Here is a 23,585-nt window from a genome sequence, read left to right as displayed (position 1 = left end):
CTCAGATCTTCAAACTGTTTCAAACAACTGGAAACCCATTTAAATTATTAAAGTCACAGAACTACAAATATTCAAAGTCTTAGTAATGACTGTGGATGTTGCAGTGCAATTCAGCAATATCACCAGCTCAAGCCTTTTCTCCTCCTCTACTCATTTAAAAGAGAATTAAAGCACTTGCTTTGACGAAATCATGCTTCCTGCAGGGACTTTAGATAAGTGTTTGGTTTCTACTGAAAAAACACAGGTTCTTAGGAGATCAGGTCTGTTCACTACCAACACCAGCTTCATCCACCCACCCATTGCAAAGGAATACAAATGGAATTGTTCTCTCATTTTTTTTAGCCTTTATGTGTGCGTGTATATATTTGCAAACGGTTTGACAACATAACTAAGGATGTTATTTTCACTAATATGCCTAACAGAGCAATATCATATTCCACACCATACTTGCTTATGACCATTATACAAATGCTGAAATTACAAATTTGCTGGGAGAATAAATTACTGTAATATCTCTATAAGCCTTCTGTAAAACAAGTGCTCACTGAAATAGCTTTTTTGTTTTGAAACAAAGGCTGACCCTTCTTTCAATTAAAAGAAAGTGCTTGTGGATGCAGTTGCTGAAAACAATAAGATTTTTTTTAAAAAAAAGAATAAAGAAATGTTTATTGATGCATATTTACTTCAGACAAGCCCTTTCCATGGATCCAGCCAGTACTAAGCTGAAATATCAGCATACGTCTGTAAGGCGGAATAAATCAGGTAACTTTGGAGTGGGGGAAGAGACTGAGAAAGAAAAGAGGCTACATTGATTTCCTACCATTTTTTTCCAGGTACAGTTTCTTTATTTTGCTCCCAATACCCCCAGGCTGTGTGGATGCTTTTTGTGCTACTGTAGGTAACCATCTATTGTGACATTCTCCCTTTTCTTTAGCCATTCACATCAACCACAGCTAATGAGAGGATACTCTGTCCTCAGCAGCGAGCCACTTTCATACCTAACAGCCTGTGGTTCTGCTCTGCTTTGAGACTTATTGCCTATTCAGGAATATATATATATATATTTGCATTCCAGTAGGTGCTTTCCACACCACATGGTTTCATTCAACTTGTGCAGCATGCCAGCTTTCAAGCAGCGGTGCCTTAAAACTGCTTTGTCCTGAAATAGGCATGAACACTAGAACAACAGGCCCAAGGCCACCGTAATTCATATCTTTTTTAAGGTCAACTGTCATTGGGAAACAAATGAGGGAACCCCAAAACATATGTTATGAGCCACACACACACACACACACACACACCCTTTCAGCTGTCAATATGCAATGCCACAACTTGCTGCAACCTGTCATTTGCAAAACTCATACAGTACTACTATGATAACTCAGTAGTACTTTTGTGTCTATAACAAAGAACGAAGAGGTGTTAAATATTAGGGATTAACATACTGTGTTTTGCAATAAAAATAATTCTATTGGAAGAACGCTGTTTTGAAAAATAAAGCCACATCAAATACATCAGCTGCATAATAGTTCCCAGTTCTGAACTCAACGCTCAAATCATAAATAAAACATTTCAACAATTTTTAAATAAAACACCTGAACACTATAAGTAATATTATTGTGCTTATTCTGCACACTAAGTTATGGACTACATTTGTCAGAACAACAAGTCTGCCACTACACTATTCCTTCCCCCAACACAACTTTTATTGAAATTTAAAAAGATATAATGAGAAACTGTAAGCCTACATCAAATTTAAAAAGATGCTTTCTGATGGCACTTAGTAAATGCTGATTTGAAGAAATAGTACCCCCCCCAATATTAACTGACACAAAAAGGATAGTTTAAAGAAGACATCCAAGCCACACTTCAAAGCAAAACATCAAACTATGCAGCTACATTTTGTTAAACTCTCAAAGAAGAAAACCCAGTTTAAAAAGTCAAGTTATTTGTTTCCTTGAAACAATCATCACATGCCTGCATTTTAGATAGCCAAAGCAACCTGCAATCTGTAAACAGATTACCCTCATTCCTCCCTGTTAAATTCAGCAAAGAGCAGTGGAACAGAAAATTATATGTAGCTGGCAAAGTCACAACTCGCTCACATGCAGCTATGGAAGAAAAACCGGTACTTACAGAACTGTAAAATAAAATATCCCAGTTTCTCTTTTACATTTTACAGCAAATCAAACAAAGATCTCAGCTCTCATCAAGTCACTGCTTCCACTGTACTGATCATCCAGGCAGAAAAGGCCCTTATGGATTCCCTATGCAGCTGGGAGATAATGGAACCATATTCTCAGCTGGGACTAGAGAAGCCTAACCGCTATGCACTGAGCACTGTATGGCTGCTCACTAGCATTAATCAGGAAGTACAGTGCTCCTGCTTTATGCCTCCCTTCCCCCAAGGACCTGCACAATTAACACATGAATCAAAGATGCACACATTGGGAGACCTTGTACACAGAAGGACATATAATCCCAGTTCAGGGATATCTGAAAACTGGTTAATTTTGTTCACTGATCAAGGATACAAGACTTCTTTTTAATTAAAGGCAAACACACACATTTATGTCTATGGTTCCTGGATTTAAGTAACACTGTAATCTTGCTATGACCACATAACAGATGATTACATAAATCTCTGTAATTAAGCTGAATGCTTTGCATATACAGCATCGAACGCTGCTATAAACCCAGATTTCTGCATCAGGTCTTTTCTGAAGCAGTTAAATTTCTAACACACTGGGTTGTGTGTTGTTGTTGTTTTTTTAAAAAAGAGTCTCCACCTTTCCTAATCCTTAGGATGAGGGCAGGTAATAATTTTTAAAAATATGAATCACAACACACTATTTAAATATAAAGCACAAAAATGAGTAACATATAAAACGTAAAGGCCACAGCTGAGCATCATGTTAGTAGATAGAGTTTGGGGTCTGAGATACCTTTGTTTAAATTCAGGCATGGATAACTGGGTGGTCCTAAGCCTTAGCTATTTATTCCTCAGACTTCAGTTAAATTAAGATTTGACCAATTACATAGGGTTATCAGGGACAAACAATGACGGTTAAATGCTAATCATAGTATAAATGTTTGAGAAATTATCAGTGGGAAATAGCCAACAAAATATTTGCCTAAGTAGAATGACTTCTGCTTGTGCAATAGGACTTTCCCCCTCCCCCCCATATGACATACAACTCCCAAATCTGCTGGCGGGGGGGGGGGGGAGAGAATGTTTGCCTTACTGCTATGTTGGAGTCCCACCCATTAACAGCAAGTAAAATAATTATAAAATAATTATATTGTTATTAATTGTTGTTATTATTCTTATTATTTATTTCTCTCAAACAAGCAGTGTTTTAAAGATTCTGCTGTGTAAACATGAGGTTAAATTAAGCTGCCATTGAGCACTTTCTCATTGGGGAAGATGTGTGAATGGGAAATGGGACAAGTAATCATCACTGTCAGAACAACTTCCATAGACGCAGGGTGGGAGGTCTTGCTGTGCCTTGACAACTAACACGTTAATTATGGTTAAGCTTTCATAGACAAAAGTCAAATTCACCTGATAGAAGAATGGAGTGTCATCCTCAGTTGGCAGATGCACAGGTACACACAGAGAGATTCAGAGAAAAAGATAACTGGAAATAATGCAGTTAAATTGCAAAATATGCATGAAGGACAAGATGCGACAATTTTATGGGAAGCTAAAGAGAAGCAAAGTTATCATTCATAAAAGCAATAAAGGTTGGTGATAAATTCCAAGCATTCTTGAATCAAGTAAGACTTGCAGTGGGAAAGGAAGCTCACAAGCCTAGGGTTGCACCATCAAGCAATTCACACCTCAGGTTCTTCGGGATTACTTGGCTGACAAGGTAGCAGCCTGTATGTTACCAGATACAGTGGTACCTTGGGTTAAGAACTTAATTTGTTCTGGAGGTCTGTTCTTAACCTGAAACTGTTCTTAACCTGAAGCACCACTTTAGCTAATGGGGCCTCCTGCTGCCAATGTGCCACCGCTGCATGATTTCTTTTTTTTTTTCTGACCGTTAAAAGGTAATTAAACTCTAATTGAATTAAAGTAATACAAAAAAATTAAAATATTAATGGTAAAAACAACACAGCACCATTTAAAAGCTGATTTCTGTTCTCATCCTGAAGCAAAGTTTTTAACCCGAGGTAATATTTATGGGTTAGTGGAGTCTGTAACCTGAAGCGTATGTAACCTGAAGCGTATGTAACCTGAGGTACCACTGTACAGGTTTTTGGCATTGCTATGTTTGCCCAGCTGGATCTGTTCCCAATGGTTTTGGTGAGCCAGTCATGATTTGTGTCACAATCACAGCTGTCTATCTGGGATGCCCTCAGACAGAAGAAAATAGTGAACACCAATCTACCAGTGTCATGTTTTCCCTGGATCTTTGTTATGTTATGTTATGGTTTGTTTGTTTAACACAGGCATGTCTAACTGGTCGATCGTGATCTACTGGTCGATCATGGAGTGTTCCTGGTCGATCCTGGGCCAAAAAAAAAAAGAGCGCTCAACAGCTCTGATGAAGCCCTCCCCCCCCCCAAAAAAAGATCAACAACTCTGTGCAATCCTGGGTAGATCACTGCCAGCTTTTTATACTGGGAGTAGATCAAAGTCTCTTGGGAGTTGGACGTGCCTGATAGAACGTTTGGGGGACTAAAGAGCAGAGAATAATATGTTTATACAAAATATACAATCAATCAATTTGTGATGCTTTACTCATTGGTTTTTCAATGTTGCCATACACTTTTTGTCTGCTTTCTTCTGGAGAGTATGTCACTATTGTAGAAAAAAGCCTTCAGCATAGTCCATTATAATCTACAGAGTGCTCTGGTACCTGAACCTGAATTAGTGAACACAAAAAGGTTGAGTAGGGCATCCATTATCATTTATTTTTGAATGCTGATTTCTGGTATTCTGATTTCTGACAGAAAGTGAAGCACTGGGCACTTTCTGATTCACACATGCATATAAATAACTTGATTTCTTTATATGATAATACTGGCTGCTGAATGTGTGCAATAACACTACTGAAAAGCATTAAAGCAACAATGTGCTATTAAACTTCTGTCTGTTGTTTTTGAACTGAAGTGGTTCATTAATGCCTGCAAGTTACAACTTGATATTGCAGTCATCAAGTGAACGATATATACTGTAGGACAGCAAATTACAAACATAGTTTATAAACAATATGGAACTGTTCTAAACATGAAAGGCAGGCTTGGGAAAAAAACCCAAACATTTACAGAAGAGCAATTAAAAACAATGTGGAAGGGTGGGGGTGGGGGATTAAAAAACAAACAAACTCAGTCCAATAAAGTATAAGCATGTTCAGTGGCACAAAAGGACATAGCTGATTAGAAGCATTAAAAGGAGTACCCCACTGTGCAACGTTTAGCAGCTAATCCTTCATAGCAAATTCATAAAGATCTGAGATACTCTATACATTATAAAGCCACCTGCAGCATTCCAACCTAAAGACCACTTCCATTGATAAATTATATCACACCTGAACCAACATATCAATCAATGTTCCAGAGGGCATGAAGGAGATATGAAAGCCTTTTTCACAATTACCATTCATCCCTACCCAGTTGTCAGTACTCTACACTTTTTGTTGCTGTTGGTTCCTCTGGGTATCCACGCATATGTCGGAAGGGCCATAGCACTGTGGCAAAAATTCATGTTTTCTATGAAGAAGTTCAGAGATTCAGCCCCTGGTTGCTCCAGGTAAGGTTGGGAAAGACCCGTTTGAAACCCATGGAAGCTGCTGGCAGTAAGTGCAGAATAGCTAAAGGGACAAATGGTCTGTCTTGCTATAAGGCAGCTTAGCAGCGCAACTCTATAAATGTTTACTCAGTTTTAAGCCCCAGTGAGTTCAAAGGAGCTTGCTCTCATTTACGTGGGTACAGGGTTACAGTCTAGGTATACAGTGGTACCTCGGGTTAAGTACTTAATTCGTTCCAGAGGTCTGTTCTTAACCTGAAACTGTTCTTAACCTGAAGCACCACTTTAGCTAATGGGGCCTCCTGCTGCCGCCACACCGCCAGAGCACGGTTTCTGTTTGTATCCTGAAGCAAATTTCTTAACTTGAAGCACTATTTCTGGGTTAGCAGAGTCTATAACCTGAAGCGTATGTAACCCGAGGTACCACTGTAGTTTTATCAAAATATGTGTGAATGCAATGTTGGAGAAAGCAATGTTGGAGTAATAATTTTTTGGACTTTCAGGTGTATCCCAGGAAGCTAGGATAAGAAACTACTCAACTCAGTAGCAGGCAGTATTGTGGGGCAGCATCACACAGCTGACCTCCACTTTTTTGCATCCTGCTGCCTACCAGGAGGTAGTGCGGGAGAGATAAGGTTGGTGTGATGTGATTTCAACTATGGGAGCACTGAATTGGCTCCACCAGTGTGTGTGCACGAGCCAGCTCTCTGCCTCCTCTTTGCCTCTCTGCCTCCTGATAAGTAGAGCGATGCAACTGACCAGAGGGCACATGAGCTACTGATACTGAGGATGGATGGCGGCTAATGGATTGAGGTTGAATCCTGACAAGACAGAAGTACTGTTTTTGGGGGACAGGGGCGGGCTGGTGTGGAGGACTCCCTGATCCTGAATGGGGTAACTGTGCCCCTGAAGGACCAGGTGTGCAGCCTGGGAGTCATTTTGGACTCACAGCTGTCCATGGAGGCGCAGGTGAATTCTGTATCCAGGGCAGCTGTCTACCAGCTCCACCTGGTACGCAGGCTGAGACCCTACCTGCCCGCAGACTGTCTCACCAGAGTGGTGCATGCTCTAGTTATTTCCGGCTTGGACTACTGCAATGCGCGCTACATGGGGCTACCTTTGAAGGTGACCCGGAAACTACAACTAATCCAGAATGCGGCAGCTAGACTGGTGACTGGGGGCGGCCGCCGAGACCACATAACACCGGTCTTGAAAGACCTACATTGGCTCCCAGTACGTTTCCAAGCACAATTCAAAGTGTTGGTGTTGACCTTTAAAGCCCTAAAAGGCCTCGGCCCAGTATACCTGAAGGAGTGTCTCCACCCCCATCGTTCTGCCCGGATGCTGAGGTCCAGTGCTGAGGGCCTTCTGGCGGTTCCCTCATTGTGAGTAGCAAAGCTACAGGGAACCAGGCAGAGGGCCTTCTAGGTAGTGGCGCCCACCCTGTGGAACGCCCTCCCATCAGATGTCAAAGAGATAAACAACTACCTGACATTCAGAAGACATCTGAAGGCAGCCCTGTTCAGGGAAGTTTTTAATGTGTGACATTTTAGTGTATTTTTGGTCTTTGTTGGAAGCTGCCCAGAGTGGCAGCGTATTTGTGGCAGGGTACAAATAATTGATGATGATGATGATGATACAAATGTTCCCTTACTCTAGCTATGACAACCGCAGTTGGAATCCTGTTCTGTAATTGAATAAGATGTATAAGACATTGGAAGAAGCTGCAGATAATTAAAAACAATAGCATAATCCTATGCCTGTCTACTCTTCAGTAAATACCATATATTTCAACTGGATTCAGTCCCAGGTAAGTGTAAACGGGTAAGGTTGGAGTCTGAAAAGTATTTCACAGTGTGGGTTTTGTTGGGTAAGGCGGCTGTGAGAAGAACAAACCACACACCCCAAATCCAAGTACTGTATTTGGATTTGTGTGAATCACACGGCCTGCGTCTCTTATTCATCTAATACAAAAAAAGAGGAGCAGGGAAATTAGAAGCACAACTTGCCTATTACCTTGTAAATATGCCATCTTCAGAGGCCTTCGCAACAATCGCATTAAAAAGAAACCCAAGCGTACTTACATAAACAGTGTGCCTCATTTCCTGTTTGTAAAATACAAGGCCATTAATCTCTTTCTGTCTCACATACAAAATGTTTATAGCAATGATAATTACCTACTCCACAGGGGTGTATTGAGGCTTAGTTAATATTTAAAAAGCAATTTGGTATTTATGGACAAATGGTACTAAATATAGGTGTAGTTTATTATTGCAATTATTATTACTGTCACTTCCAGATATAGTTCATTCTGTGCACTGTGCACAAAATATCCTGTGTCTGATTTTGCAAAGTGCATTTGAGACATATGCAACATATTATATCTAATAGCTATGGAGATAATGCAGTTCTCATATCACTTCACAGCTACAACAATGACTTTAAATGGTAAGCCAATGAGAGGCACAATTTGATGACTTCCAGAATTCTACCATCAGCTTTATCTTTGGATAAGGTCCCAAGTTAACCAAAACCCTGAGCTCTGGAAAAATAATAACAGCATGTACCAAATACAAAATTCTTTTCTCCGGCATCCCTGGTAGGGTACATAATGAGGACTGGACCCTGGTAAATAAAACAGTTTACTTCCTGGAAGACAGAGGGAAGAAAGGGAGGCTGGACTGCATACAAAAAAGAACAGAATAAAATAAAATATTGTAGACCCAGTGCTGATAAAGTGTATAGTTTAGGCCTGCCCAATATATAACTCACCAAAATGAAATTAGTCCACCACACATGCATAGTGGCCCACCAGCTCAATAAACAATATATTGTACCTCCTGCCTAAAGCCCAAAAGGCAGATTGCTTGTTAATCTCCTGCATCACAGTAATTTGCTGTGATGCAGCATCAAGTTCTGATTTTCTATGCAAAAAGCAGGGGAAGACTTACCTGAAAATGTTAAAATAAGCAATAAAAAAGAGAGTAACCCCACAACAATAGACTCTTCAAAAGTATGAGAAAACCATGTGTGGTTCGATAGCTTATTTGGCTAGTGTGTGGTGGGTGTGGATTACAAGTGGAAATCTCCCCCCTGGAGGGCACCAGGTTGATGAAGGCTGCATACAATACTGCAAACAAGTGAGCTCCAGAAGTTCTACTAAATAGTTTTGCACTAAGAAAACACACCAAAAGCCTAAATATAATGCAGAAGTTCCTGTATACATGAAGGGCAACATAAGATTATGATTCTTCTAATGTGATCCAATACAGCAAATTAAGAATGCTTCTGAGATGAGAGGTTCCACAATATATTGTTAGCTGAATACTGCCCTGTACAGAGACAAATTTGCTTGAGGGATGCTCTTGTGAGCCAAGTGCTGGAGGCTATGTCTTGAACATCCTGCATCCCCATCACCCTAGATCTTACATGCTAGGTACATCTCACATCACCCATCATTTTCTTAGAAGATCACAAAGATGAAAAGCAACTGAAGAAACAGCAGCAACCAAACTCTTGCTGCAAGCACCCGAAGCAATAGTAGCAGGGAATAAAGGCTCTATAATGTTCCCGCCTGGAAGAGAAGACTATGTTCTATTAATATTCCTTGAAAGAACTCTCCAAGGAGGAATTGGGCAAAGAAAGTCTTCTGTTCCCCAGGCCAGCTTAGATTCTGGGAGTTCATTTCAAAAGCAGAATGCCAGAGCATATATCCCCACCTCCTCAATCTCCTAGAATCCCAGATGACTAGATATATCATATGAAGCAGAAGCAGTATATAAGTGGGAGATATGTGAAAAATAATAAGAAGCTTGGTTCAGGTTAAGATGATATAACATCTTTTTAAATTGGCAATCCAGGGAAAAATCTCCACCACCACAATTTTTGGCAGCATTGGGAGCTTCTAATTTTAATTGTGGTGGTATGTGAAGATTTTTCCCTTTTTTAGGACTGTGCTGAGGTGGTAAGAATTATACCTCTCCTGCCTCTATGTCATTTTAATGAATATTACCTAATACTGAAGGCGGGCGGGGGGAGGTGCTCAGCTGTAGTTGCTCATAATGAAAGTAATGCCGTATTTACTCAAATCTAATACTCGGCTTTTTAAATTACATTGCAAAAATTAAGGTGTGCATTAGATTTGATGGTACGTTTACATTTGCCAGCAAGTACTTTTGTTTTGGTTTCAATGTTCTGAAAATTGGGGTGCACATTAGATTCGATGGCGCATTAGACTCGAGTAAATGCGGTATCTAGAGAAGGTCTACAACATGTTTGTGTGAGTCACTGAATACTTTGTGTGAATCTCCCACAAACTACTAACATGGCAAGCTTTCAAAATGTTTTGCAAAGGTAAGAACATAAAAAAGAGACTGCTGGATCAGGCCAGTGGCCTATTTAGACCACTATTCTGTTTTAACAGTGGCCAACAATCTCTAGATGGGTCTGGGCAATATGAATGCTGGGCAGAGCACTGAGAGGGGTTTGTGCCCACTCGTCCCTTGATGCTCTCTATGCCAGCCGAGGCAAACTTGTATTCCATTCCTTGCTACGGAAGTGGAAGAGGAAAGGTGTTGTAGCGAAAGGATCAGCTTAGCATGGTGAGTCTTCTACGCCCTGTCATTGAGACTGAGGAGAAATTAGCCTGGGACATGCACCCAAATGCACACCCAAACATTGCCTGCTCTCTCTTAGGAGAGGGTGGAAGGTGAAGCATCTTTTATCCTTTCCAATTATCATGGTAAAATAAATGACAAGGTCTCAACATTAAAATGTATGGATCTTCCCTAGCCTTCCAACAAAGGTCATTGGGAAGGAGAAAGTAATTATCTTGATTACTAATTGGTCATCTCTTTATTGGGAGCTCCCATGAACTTTCAGTCTCTGTGATCAAGCCAATCCTATCAACTAGGGGCCCCTCATCTTGGATAGTATGTTTTAAGAATCCTGTCTGGAACCAGGAATTGATTCAATCTCAGTTTATAGACTTTCCTAGTGATATGGAGAAGCGAATTCTTGGATGATACATGAGCTGCTTGAAACAGCAAACTATTCACCCTTCATGGTGTGAATCCACTTATCAGCAGCCAAGGAGGGGGCAGGGAAAGAATTCTCAAGGATCTGAATTACAGTAACAATTTGCGCTTCATCAGATTTGATAGTGTCCCATACATAATGAAGGAGACGTCTTTGTAGGCCTTCATAATGGATGTCCAAGTATCTTGTGCCTCGGAATGCAGCACTGTCAGGATAGTCAATAAGCCATTTAAATTGTTGCTCCTCTGCATCTCCATCACAACTCAACCATTCCACATGTCATGTCAGAGGAAGAAAATAAGCTCGAGAAAGAAGTTTTTTAATCTGTTTCTACCTGGTTGATACCTTTGGCACTCTGTGGTCCTTTATAGCTTTTCAGATGAGCTTTTCAGAGGGTTCCCTCAGGAGATCAATAGCTCATCATGTCTTCAATATGGCTTGTACTCCCTTGTGCCTCATGCCCACTCTGCATTAGTCCCCCCCCCCACTTCTTCTTCAAAATTTTGCCACAAATAAAAGATTCCTTTGTAGACTGGCCTTTTCTTTTTCCCTTCAGAAAGTCGGCATTCTAGCCATATTGACAAGAAGCGCCTCACCATTCTAATTCCTTACTTCACATGATGCCTTTGGGGAAATCCCTAATTCTAGTTGAGTATAATGGTTATGCCTACAAATTAAAATACCCACAGAATATTGAAAGCAAGAGATGTTCTTGTTTATGACAATTAGCATTTATACACAGGAAAAAAATATTTTCATTCCATACAAACAAAGCTTTTGATACCCAAAGGCAATTAAATTTTATGTTAATTCAATTAAAGATCTACAACTCAGCATGTACATTTGTTGTACTTTTCAGGGGGGTTTTCCTCCTTGTAAAATTATTTTTTATTAGGAAGAGCAGAAGAAGATTATACACATAATTATTATCATCGCCCTGAGAATCCTACCACCTTTGTGGTAGCATTCTGAAATCAAACAGATAGCGGCAGCAGACCTTGCAAGCACGCAAACACAGCATTATTTATTTACTCATTTAAACAGATTTATACCCCACTCTTCTTTCTCAGCCACATGACTGAAGAGCATGAATATATATGGGATGATAGTAATCTGCTGAAGTCACCATACAAAGGCCAACCAATGTACACGAAACATATTAGATGATTCTTTAGGTGCCACAGACTGTGTTGCATGTGCTTGAACAATAAAGGTCTGGTTCAGAAAAAGTTCTGACCCATGACATAGTAATACAGTTAAAACTAATTAAGTCCAGCCCTGGAAATTTTATGTAAGATGCTCTGTACTACAGCAGCCCCAGTCAGCATGGTGAATGGTCAGGGATGATGCAGTTCAACAACATCTGGAGGCCACAGGTTAACTTCTCCTGCTTTAGAGGGTGGTATATTATACAAATAAAACGACATTCTGTTGCCCATTTAGTTGGATCTATTTCTTCAATCAATTCAATTTCCCAGATTTGTTTTAGGAATTCCAAGAATCCCTTTTGTGATCTTAAGAGTACACATTCACAGAACTGAAGAGTCATCTGGTCCAACCCCCTGCAATACAGAAATCAGAAATAAAGCATCCCTGACCAGTGCTTTTTTTCTTTTAAAAAAATGTTTAGGAGTACTCTCATTTTGACTCAAAAAAATCACCATTTTATAGTTCAAATCGGGGGAAATAAATACAGTAAATGGACGAAAGTACAAAGATTCACAAAATGTTTAGGGGTATGCATACCCCTGCATCCCCTCAGAAAAAAGCACTGTCCCTGACATCTAAACTCTGCCAATGAAGGATAGCTCACAACCTTTCGAGGGTGTTTGTTCCATTGTCAAAAATTATAAATGAGAAATTAGTTCCATTGGGGGGGGTGTTAAATTGTACATTTAAGAGTGAATTTTTCAAAGGAATTATTGGTCTAGTGCAGGCTTCCTCAACCTCAGCCCCCACAGATGTTTTGGGACTACAACTCCCATCATTCCTGACCACTGGTCCTGCTAGCTAGGGATCATGGGAGTTGTAGGCCAAAAACAGCTGGAGGGCCAAAGTTGAGGAAGCCTGGGCTAGTGGTCTGCTGAGTCTGATTACTAGTTTCAACAGATCTTCAACAGTATAATTCAGCTCATTTCTCTTTTCTAATTAACACCATATACTGATTGAATACAATCAGTCGCTAATATCCAAGGTTGCCTTGGTTTAGACAGCTATAACATTTCATATTATCTCATCTCTGCTAACAAAGATTACCCTTTTCTATGCAGTGCTCAGGGTTGCAGTCACAATTTTAACATAAGATACCACTAGTCTAGCTAAGTTTCCATGTTTATGCTTCTGTGGTCCATGTCACACAGTATTGGTCTCAGAGTTTTCAAAGAACATATCTGGAACTAACAAAGGTGCTAGGCTTTTTCATCCTTCCTAGAGGAATGGGTCACATTAACTGGTGTAGTTAAAATTGAGTACTGGAGGCAATCTGATATAGACCTGTATTGTGTGTGGCTAGGTTGTCCTGTAGTCCCTCTGGAGTGGAATTTAGAAAATGACCGTATGTAAGGCAATGATATACAATGAGACGAAGGCTAACTTGCAACCCCCCAGATGTTGCTAAACTTCAACTCCCAGCATACCGACCATTGGACATACTTGCTGGGGCTAATGGAAGTTGGAGATGAACAGCATCTGGAGGGCTGCAGGTTAGCCATCCTTGCAACAGAATGAAGAATTGTACAAAATTACAGCTCTAATGTTTTACAGAATATAATCAGATGAGAGCAGCAGATGAAAGAAACAAGGCCATTGTCAAAATCTACTTATATTTACATTCCTGTTGTTCATAATTAGCAGAATTATCTTCTTCATAAAAGCCTGCATGTGTGGAGCTGGGAGTCTGAAAAAGTATCCTTCAAACTATGTTTTATATTACTTTTCATGGTTCATCTCTTGTTGTGGAAATCATTACTGCGTTACTTGCTTAGAACAATAGGCTGTGAAAGCCATTCAAACAAAGCCCTATGATTATTTATTGCCTCGTAGCAATCTGCTGAAGCATCAATAGTAAATATGAAAGGTCAGGAACAACGTTAACTACTAACCTTCCGAAAGCAAACCTTTCTGTGATAGATGATGACAATGACTAACTTACATGACTATTCGGCACTTTTCCTAGAGAACGTGCAAAAACATGTTCATTCTCATGCTATTATTATCCATATTATTCACTTTTCACACAGAGAAGAGAGTCCCAAGCAACTTAAGAGAATAAATGGCATTAAATATAATCATAAAACAGTCATGAAACATAATAACCAAGCACAGTACATATATAACAATTATTCCAATTGATGTGTGCACTGATAGTTTTCTAGGGGTGCATCCATTTGCGGGTGGAGCTAAACAAAGTTATGTTGTGCAGTTATTCATCATCATCATCATCATCATCATTTATTATTTCTACCCTGCCCATCTGGCTGGGTCTCCCCAGCCACTCTGGGCGGCTTCCAACAGAAGGTTGAAAATACATTAAAACATCAGTTATTAAAAACTTCCCTAAACAGGGCTGCCTTCAGATGTCTTCTAAATGTCAGATAGTTGTTTATTTCCTGGACATCTGATGGGAGGGCATTCCACAGGGTGGGCACCACTAGCGAGAAGGCCCTCTGCTTGGTTTCACAACAGCATTCTGTTGATGTTATTGTTCTCTGCTGCTACAGAGGGCAGACAGGAAATTGCGAGGAAACAGATTTTGGCAAAACATTCAGGGACACTTTCTGGTGGCATGAGCTGTTTCACTGTGGAACAGACTGCCTTGGGAGGTAGTGGACTTTTCATGTAGATGCTTCATGCATAGCACATCCTGCAATTAGTACTGTGGGATATGGGGTGGTCTACATAACACAAAAGTTCCTTTGAAACCCTAGGATGTGGTTTCAAGTCTGTCACTCCCCCCTTTTTAAAAAAACTTGTTTTAAATATACAAATTATATACAGAGCATCCATATGCATACTGACATTCACAAATAATAATAATAATAATAATAATAATAATAATAATAATAGTAAATAATTCACATGTCCATCAAACTGCCCAGTTTCAAAGAAATGCAAGAAGAATTAAGAATAAAGTACTGTATATACTCGAGTATAAGCCGACTTTTCCAGCACATTTTTAATGCTGAAAAAGCCCCCCTCGGCTTATACTCGAGTGAGGGTCCTTTCAGGCTGCTCCTTCCTACTCCTCTGCCTTTGCCGCTGTTGGCGGCAGCAGAGGAGAAACCAGTAGCCCGAAAGCAGCCCTTTTGGGTACTGGAAGACACAAGAACTACCCACACTGGAAGAATGGCAGACCAAGGTGATTGAATACATGGGACTGGCGGAGATGACTGGCAGAATCCGCGACCAAGGGAGAGAGACGGTGGAAGAAGATTGGAAGAAATTTAAAGTTTATCTCAAGAACTGTTGCAAAATTAATGAGTGCTAAAATGTTTTGGGTCAGGTAAAACAGAATTGCGGGGACAAATAATTGGATATGAGAAAAAGGATTCAAAGGGGGAAAAAAGTGTTATAAGTTGACATTGGGGCTTGCTGGAAAACTTTAAAACAGGGATGCAGAAAGGGGAGGTATGAGGAAGTCGATGAAAGAAGGTTTAAGAAAAAATGTGAAGAAATTATACATGTTTATATGTTTGTTTGTTTTTGTATTGTTTTGTATTGTCTATTATTATGTGTTAAAAAACCAATAAAAATTTTATAAAAAAAAAAAAAAGAAAGCAGCCCTTTTGGGCTGCTTGTTCTTCCTCCGCCGCTGCTGCTGCCACCACCAAGTTTGTGGTGTGGTAAACCGGCTTATACTTGAGTCAATAAGTTTTCCCAGTTTTTTGTGCTAAAATTAGGTGCCTCGGCTTATATTCGGGTTGGGTTATACTCGAGTATATACGGTAAATTTGCAGCGGTATTATTCTGTCATTGATAAGCACTCCAAACTACACACATGGAACTCAGTTGCATGAAATACTTTCCACGCTCAGTATAATGGAAGGAAGAATTCTGCATGAACAAAGAGATACACTGATGCACTGGATTATATAGACTATTGCTGCTAAACCCAGTGATGTCCTTACTGAGATAACTGAGTGACTGCCCACTACAGTGCAAACAAAATTCTGAAATGGCACAAACCTGTGCTTTGCATGCAGCATAGACATAATGTCTCTGCCAAATCATATCTACCAACTTTGATGAAGTTTATCTTATAAATCTTCATTTCACATTCTTTCTTGCAAGATTTCTTTTTTTCTTTTTTTAGGAAGGACAATTCTCACTGTTTTACATGCCTATGATTGCACCAGATCAGCAAATAACACAAAAATATTTCAATTTCATAACTAACAGGAGTATAATTTGGAAAAACAAAAACAAAATCTGGTTGTGTGCCAAATGAAAACTAATGCAAGTCAGCAACTCTCCATGGGGCCATGGTAAGATGAATGATTTGATCCCTTCTGTATTATTTATTATGCCTTTTTATCTATGAATTTTAAACTATCCATTACCAGAAATGATGCCTATTTAAATAATATTATGACAGGGAGTTTTTTCTTTTTCCTAAAAGCTCTTTGCATCGAATCTGCAGTTAATACTGTACCATAGAAGTTAAGCCTCCATACTTCTTCCAATTGTTCTCAGGCTATATAATACCCTCTGTATTGTATGGGATTACTTGCTTACTTGCCGCAGCATGCAAGAATGTGAATTGCTAATTGGTATCCAATGCATTTTAAATAATTAGTGATGATTGCTGTATTTGAAGTGTAAGCAATTGTAAAATGTGCTGCTTGGCAAAAGTCCAGAAAACTAACACAGTATTTGGGATAATTATAGACAGTTAAATTGCTTTGGGTGTATTAATTGATAAGGTACATAAAAAGTGAAGGAGAGGAGAAACGTAAAAGTGTCTAAAATTCTGTGTGGGTCCACAGATTTGCTTCTTAGATTCTGGCCTTATATTATTTGGAAATGTGAGTAATTTGGGGCCTACAATTATTATTTGATTTAAGTTATTTGGCCTTTACACTTTATTTATACTGACACCGTTAATAAAAAGAATCATAGCAGTGAACAGCATAAAATCAACCATAAAATTACATCCACAAAACAAGCACCAAATACATCATGTTGTTTCAAATACACACATTTGAATAACCTGTAATAACTGTCTCCATCACTCAACAAACTCACTTATGGGATGTTTTCTTTTGCAGAATGTTAAATACTATTGCATTTCTAATGAGGTTGTTCCCAGAATGGCACTGCAATGCTGGCAGCCCAACGATACCACTGTACTCCATTATAGCCTGAACACAGCACTGAAGAAGTATAAAATAGGGATGGAGGAAAACCACATTTTCCCCTCTCAGTACTCCTCCATTCCTGCCTTATTCAAACCTCTGCCCATGTTTAAAATAGTCACTTTTCCCTATCCCTTCTCACTCTCCCATTCCTCAGCTGCCTCACATGAGAAATGTAAAGGATGTGGAGCCCTCAAATAGTCCCATGATACTTTATTCGATCCTGTGTTCTTGTAATATAATAATAATAATAATAATAATAATAATAATAATAATGTTAATATTAATAATAATAATAATAATAATAATAATAATACTGAAATCGATTCCTCACCAGTGTTCTGCTAGTTCCTTTGGAGCAGTTACACCAACAGTAACAAAATGTTTGGTATTAGTATAAGACAGCTTTCTGTAGACAGATAAATCAAATGATAACAAATTTAAAGTGCTTAATAAGAACCTGTATCCGAACATCTTGACCGGGCTTAGTTTCAGCGATTACACTTAAAGAAATTTTTTGCTGGTTTTCATTTGTCATATTTCTATTTTGGTAGCATTTTATTTCATTTATTATTGCATTTATATATTGTCTTCCTGCCAAGGCACACAGTACAGTTATTCAATATTTATCTATATTTTATCTTATATTTCCCCGAAGTATTGTTACTTTCTCTGAATCCTTGGCATGGAAAGAACTAACATAAAATGAATGAATAAATGCTTGCAACATACAGTATTTGAAATGGTATTCTACCTTTTCTGTAGGAATTTGTCTATCAATGTTATAACTAGCTTAACTCCAGATCCAGACACAATAAGCCCTAAATAACAGTTGTGGAGAAACAGTGGTTGAGAGCTGTTGCCTTCAAACCCTATCTGCGGGCTCCATGGAGGCATCTGGTTCCTACATTATTATGCTTGGTTCAGAAATAAAAATTCAAGAACCAACATAGAGCTCCTTGTGTTATATCCTTGAAAGCTATATAGCTGAACTAGTGTGAAGCAGTCATATCATTAAAACTTTTTGATGTTGTAGGGTGTTTGTTTGTTTGTTTGTTTGCGGGGTAAGGAATTCAGTTTGATTAAATATGCTAAATCCTAATCTAAAAATGCTAGCAGCCACTCAGGAAGCTGACATGTGTTTTTTTTTGGGGGGGGGGACGATGACACAGTTACAAGTAACACATTAACAAAAACTATTCATTCTGATTCTTTTTAGTATTTTGACATTTGTGTACACATGCATTAAAACAACAAATATTTTAAACATCACAGTTTCAAGACATTTATGTAATCTGCGTTCTCCCCTTCGCTCAGTGGACTCTGAGAGTGAGGATAATGAGCTGGAAAGGCAGATTTCATGTCTCGTGGTGTGCATTACACATGTGCTTAGGCCAATGTGCCATGCCGGAGGACAGATAATCCTCTCAGGGATGGCTTGGTGGCTCTTTCCCTGCCCACAGTCAATCCTTTTAGAACTTATTTAAACATCTGTCACAAGGAAGATGGAGCAAGCTTGTTTCCTCCCGCTTCAAAGGCTAAGACCCGAACCAATGGCTTCAAGTTAGAAGAACGGACATTCCGACTAAACACCAGGAAGAACTTTCTGACTGTAAGAGCTGTTCAGCAGCAGAACAGACTCCCTCAGAAGGTGGTGGTCTCTCCTTCTTTGAAGATATTGAAGCAGAGGTTTGATGGCCATCTGTCATGCATGATCTAGTTGAGATTCATACGTTCCAGGAGTGGACTAGATGACCCTTGCGGTCCTGTCCAACTCTACAATTTTATGATTCCAGTCATGTGAAAGCCCACACAGCCCAAAGGTGTTTGGTTTAGTTTGGTTTTTTTTTAAATAAATGTTTATTAAAAATTTTCCATCTTAGTAAAAAAAAAAAAAATCAAAAAAGGAAAAAAGAAAAATTTTTTAAAAAACACATAAAGTTTACAATCCATATTTTCCATGACATATTTCCCTGACTTCCCCACACCTCCCCTTCTTATATTCCAATTCAAATTGTTAGTTCAGCAAGTTCTTATCCCCAATTTTTGACCTTTTTATATTTAGTTCATTTTGAATAAAAAAACCCATTTTAACTTATAAACATCCCTATTTATACATCAGTACTCATTCTTAAAACCTTTTTCTAAAGCCGACCCAAATTCCCTTCCACGAATTCCCCAATTTTCTTACTAATAGCAAAACAAAATAAAAGAAAAACAATTATAGTTATACACCCTTTGGATTCTCAAACCCCGCCACCCCCTTTCCCGGTTTCGATCCCCAACAAAAGTCCATCAGTCTTAATCTACTGTCAGCCTGGAGACCTCACATCCGAGGCTCTTAATTCTCTCTCAGTTCCTCTCTGCCGGTTTTTTTATAGTCTTTAGTATTAAACACCAGATCTCGGAGAAGCCCTGTCCCCATAAAGTCCATGTTTCTTCCAGCCAGACCTCCATACTTGAAAAAGGAGCCCAAATCTTGTTTCTTACTCCTTTTAAGTCCAATTGTCCCGAAGGCTCTAACTTCCACCTTGATCAAATTTGTAATCCATAGGTCTTCAGATCTCCACATAAGGAGATCTCTCCATTCTTCAATCTCCAATTCAAACCAGATTTTCATCATCCAGTATTTATTTTCCTTTGTAGCCGTCATGTCAGGCCTCTGGCTCGATTTCTTATTTTCCTTTGTGTCCATCATGTCAGGCCTCTGGCTCTCCTTTGTCATCTGCAAAATTACAGCTCCTCCTTCCTTTTCTTCAGAATCAACATATGTCTCCTTCTCCATACTCTCAAAACTCTCAAATGTCTCTTTTTGTCCAGCTGCATGGGCTTCCTGAGTCAAATCCTTATCAAATTCAATGATATTATTTACTGTTAAGTTCAGAGTTGCAACATTTGTAGCCAAAACATCCATTTGGCCTTGTAACTTTCCCAAGAGAACAAAAGCTCTGTTCAGCCCAGCTTGAATTTTCCCTTCTCCAGCCATTCTTGTAATGTCCCAAATCCCCCTCTAGAGGGATTTTGGTTACTTAGTATTCTTTCCAGTTCAAATCCAAAAGTCAAGTTAGTTTGTATCAGTTCTTCCTTATTTTCAACAAAATATGACCAAATTGCAACAAATATTTCCAGCAGAGACAGCAAAAACAAAGTTCTCTTTTTCCTTCTTGACAGCTAATTTTGACAGCTGTCAAACTCTTCTATATCTCCTCAACAGGCTCTCTCGTGGATCACTCCGGGTCCGGGGGGGTGGCACTTCAGCTCTCAAAGTTAGCTCTTATGCTCCAATAAGGTTATTTATGCTTACACTGCCAAATCGTGCAATTAATATCTTTTACCCAATGAAGAAAAAGAAATTCTCTCGACCTTAGTTAACTAGTCCTTGCTTTAAAATATTTACAAGATGGGGAGGCGGACTTCCTGTTTGCACCTTCCCCGATCGTGCCAAATTTAACAAAAAAAAATCCTTTTCAAGTCCAATTTCCGTACTACTCACGGGTTGTTACTTTTAGAGTCCAATTGTTCACAAGAAAAAGTCAGCGCTCTCCGACCATGGCATGCGGCTTCACTCCGCAGGAGGAGCAGTCGACTCTCAGCACCGCGCCGCTCACCCCGTCCCCCGTTCTGAAGCCTTTAAAAAGGCTCCTTCGCAGGTCGCAGGGGCGCAAATGGTGCCCGCCGAGTCACCAGGTTCACAGGCTTCAGTGCCTGTGATTTCTGAGGGTCCCCGCGTCGCCGCAGCGGCCAGACCCAGCTCCTGCGCAGCCGATTCCCTCCGGAGCTCGGAGGGAATCCGCCATTAGCCGGTCGCGCTAACCTGGAAGTCGGTGTTTGGTTTAGTTTGGATGGCATGTTTAGCATTAGCTTTAAGATAGGCTTAGTACTGTGGCAGCAGAGTTCTATAGAAAGTGAAGACTTTCAGCCGATGCCTTCTTTTGAAATTAATTGTGGTACCTCAGGTTAAGAACTTAATTCGTTCTGGAGGTCTGTTCTTAACCTGAAATTGTTCTTAACCTGAAGCACCGCTTTAGCTAATGGGGCCTCCCACTGCCGCCGTGCCACCTCCGCACAATTTCTGTTCTCATCCTGAAGCAAAGTTCTTAACCTGAGGTATTATTTCTGGGTTAGCGGAGTCTGTAACCTGAAGCGTCTGTAACCTGAAGCATCTGTAACCCAAGGTATCACTGTATTTTTAAAAAAATGTGATTATCCTGAATGTTTACAGTGTCATGAAACATGATCTTACTCTCTAACCTTTTCATGAACAGAATAGGTTTTAAGAAATGATTACAGCAAAAAGAATTTCCATATTGATACAATAAACTGAATTTATTATGATATCTGAGCAATCAAAGTTTAAGGTTAACATTAAGGCTTCATTGATGTACTCTAGTAAAACTAGTCTGGTAAAAAAAAAGTAAGTTATGTATACATTAATAAATGACAGCATTTGTTCAAATTAATATAGTACAGTCTTTCTTCCATCTTTTGACCTGCGATATCAAAGGCACAGGAAATGAGCTTTAATTTATGAAAATCAAGCTTTGCCTACAGCTGAATAAGGTTGCAATAATTTATTGTACATTCATAAAGTAATTGTTATGAAGCTCAAAACTGGCATTCAGGTGAGGTAGAATGAAGTACCAATGACATAGGATCTATCCCTCATATTATTAGTGGAGCTGCATATACACAAGCATTACCTAACCATTCATTCATGTAGTTGATGCTAGCCAACATATGTAAATGCATTCCAATAGTTGATGCCATAGAATAGCCTTAAACAGCTGTGCAGTGATATAAACAGCAATAATTCACTGAGGGATGCTGCTAGATCTGTGGCAACAAAGACACTGATTAATCAACATGATATCACAATAGCAGCCTGCAATATTGTGCTCAGGGCATTTTTGTGCAATAGTACAATAGAGGAGAGGGAGGAACAGAATAGAGACCAAGGGGAAATGTATTTCTATGTATTTATGCACCTAAACGACATTCTTGTCTTTATAAGAGCAGCATACAGGGTTTCATTGCTAGTGAACTGCTTCAAGCATTTAAATAAAAAGTGTGTGTATATACTCTCTCTCTCTCTCTCTCTCTCTCTCTCTCTCTCTCACACACACACACACACACACACACACACAAACACCCCCCAGATAGATAGATAGATAGATAGATAGATAGATAGATAGATAGATAGATATAGTTGGTTAGTTAGTTAAAAGAAGAAGCCATAATCAAACCATGGTTTGGGATGCTGGCGTGAACATTGAAGCTATGGGGAACTGTAGTTGGTATAAATATAGAAGTGGATTCTTCTGTTAAATTCCTCCAGCACATGAAAAATGAAAAGTTGCAATGGCTGGATCCATACTAGTGAAGTAACGTTTCCTACAGAGTCTGAACTGGGCCACAATATTCAATGGTTATTAAGCATGAATGACCAATGTGGCAGCCATCTTCCCTCTGGGAAGGATACTGCATTATGACATAGCATTGTTATTTCCTGGAATAGTTCCCAGGAACATGGCCAGAGCAGCCATGCCATTGCTTGAAGTTGTGGCAAGCCTTTTCTTGTTGTTAAAGAAGAAAAGAAAGGGAAAGTTGGCCACCATATATTTAGTGTAAAATGAATTTTCTTCACTCAAATCATCATACTTCTAAAAAGTTGGGAGATTTGGTTTAATACCTACTAGTCTGTGTATATAAAAGCTATCTTTTTCAAATTATTTGTTCTTTCTCCAAAATGCTTTTCTTTTATTTCTGTGATACCATAATGTGTGTGTATATATCTATTTTTATAGTGCAATATTTGTGTGTGTGTGTGTGTTTTCAAGCAGCAGCCATACTAGACGAATCTCTGTTAAGATCTGAGGGATTTTTTTAGTTTGATATTTAGGGCATTATATGTAAATCATCTTATTTATAACCTTTATTTTATACTCAGTGATGTAGGGAAGAATTCTTCTCAGTGCTTTGTTTTTTGGTGGAAAAAAATTATTTTCATAAGTTCATTAGTAACAATGAATGAATGCCAGTTCCAAATTCAATATTAGGCAAGCTTGGCAGTTTCAAAGTATTTATCTTTCTTTACTAAATGTATGTAAAATAAGAATGCTAAATTAGAACACTTTCTAACGCAAAGTGAACATTTTCTAATGCAAATTATCCAATGCAATAATTTGCATAGAATTTTTTTTCTATTCAAAACTTTCCAGAAACCCAGTATAACTGTTTATACTTTTAGCTGAACAAAAGAGATTATTTCCATTGTGCAATGGGAAAATGTGGTATTACTACAGTAGTGGTTACCAATGACAGCTTAAAAAATGATGCAAGTGTATCTGCTTGGCCTACCCTACACCTGCTCTGTGAACTGAATATTAGCATATTAACTTCAAATGTTAATTAGTTTCATTTAATTTTTAGAAGATGTA

At 39.1% G+C, this 23,585-nt stretch overlaps 1 protein-coding gene across 11 annotated transcripts in view; it reads right to left on the bottom strand.

Annotated features, from left to right (window-relative positions):
• Positions 1-23,585, bottom strand: part of LOC310756452 (contactin-4) — a 536,818-nt gene that overhangs the window by 285,529 nt on the left and 227,704 nt on the right. The window contains exon 1 of one of the 11 annotated variants that reach the window (XM_083600571.1): positions 17,483-17,500. The exons of 9 other annotated variants lie outside the window; for them this stretch is intronic. The gene's annotated coding sequence lies outside the window, so the exon portion shown is untranslated. Of the gene's footprint in view, positions 1-2,136; positions 2,386-17,482; positions 17,501-23,585 lie in introns of those variants that run through there. One more of the 11 variants, XM_083600573.1, reaches the window with a different exon arrangement.

Source organism: Podarcis filfolensis, assembly GCF_964270895.1.
Source record: "Podarcis filfolensis genome assembly, chromosome: 2".
Lineage (NCBI taxonomy): Eukaryota > Metazoa > Chordata > Lepidosauria > Squamata > Lacertidae > Podarcis > Podarcis filfolensis.
The sequence above is the reverse complement of the archived record's forward strand: the minus strand, read 5'-3'. Positions and strand labels throughout refer to the sequence as shown.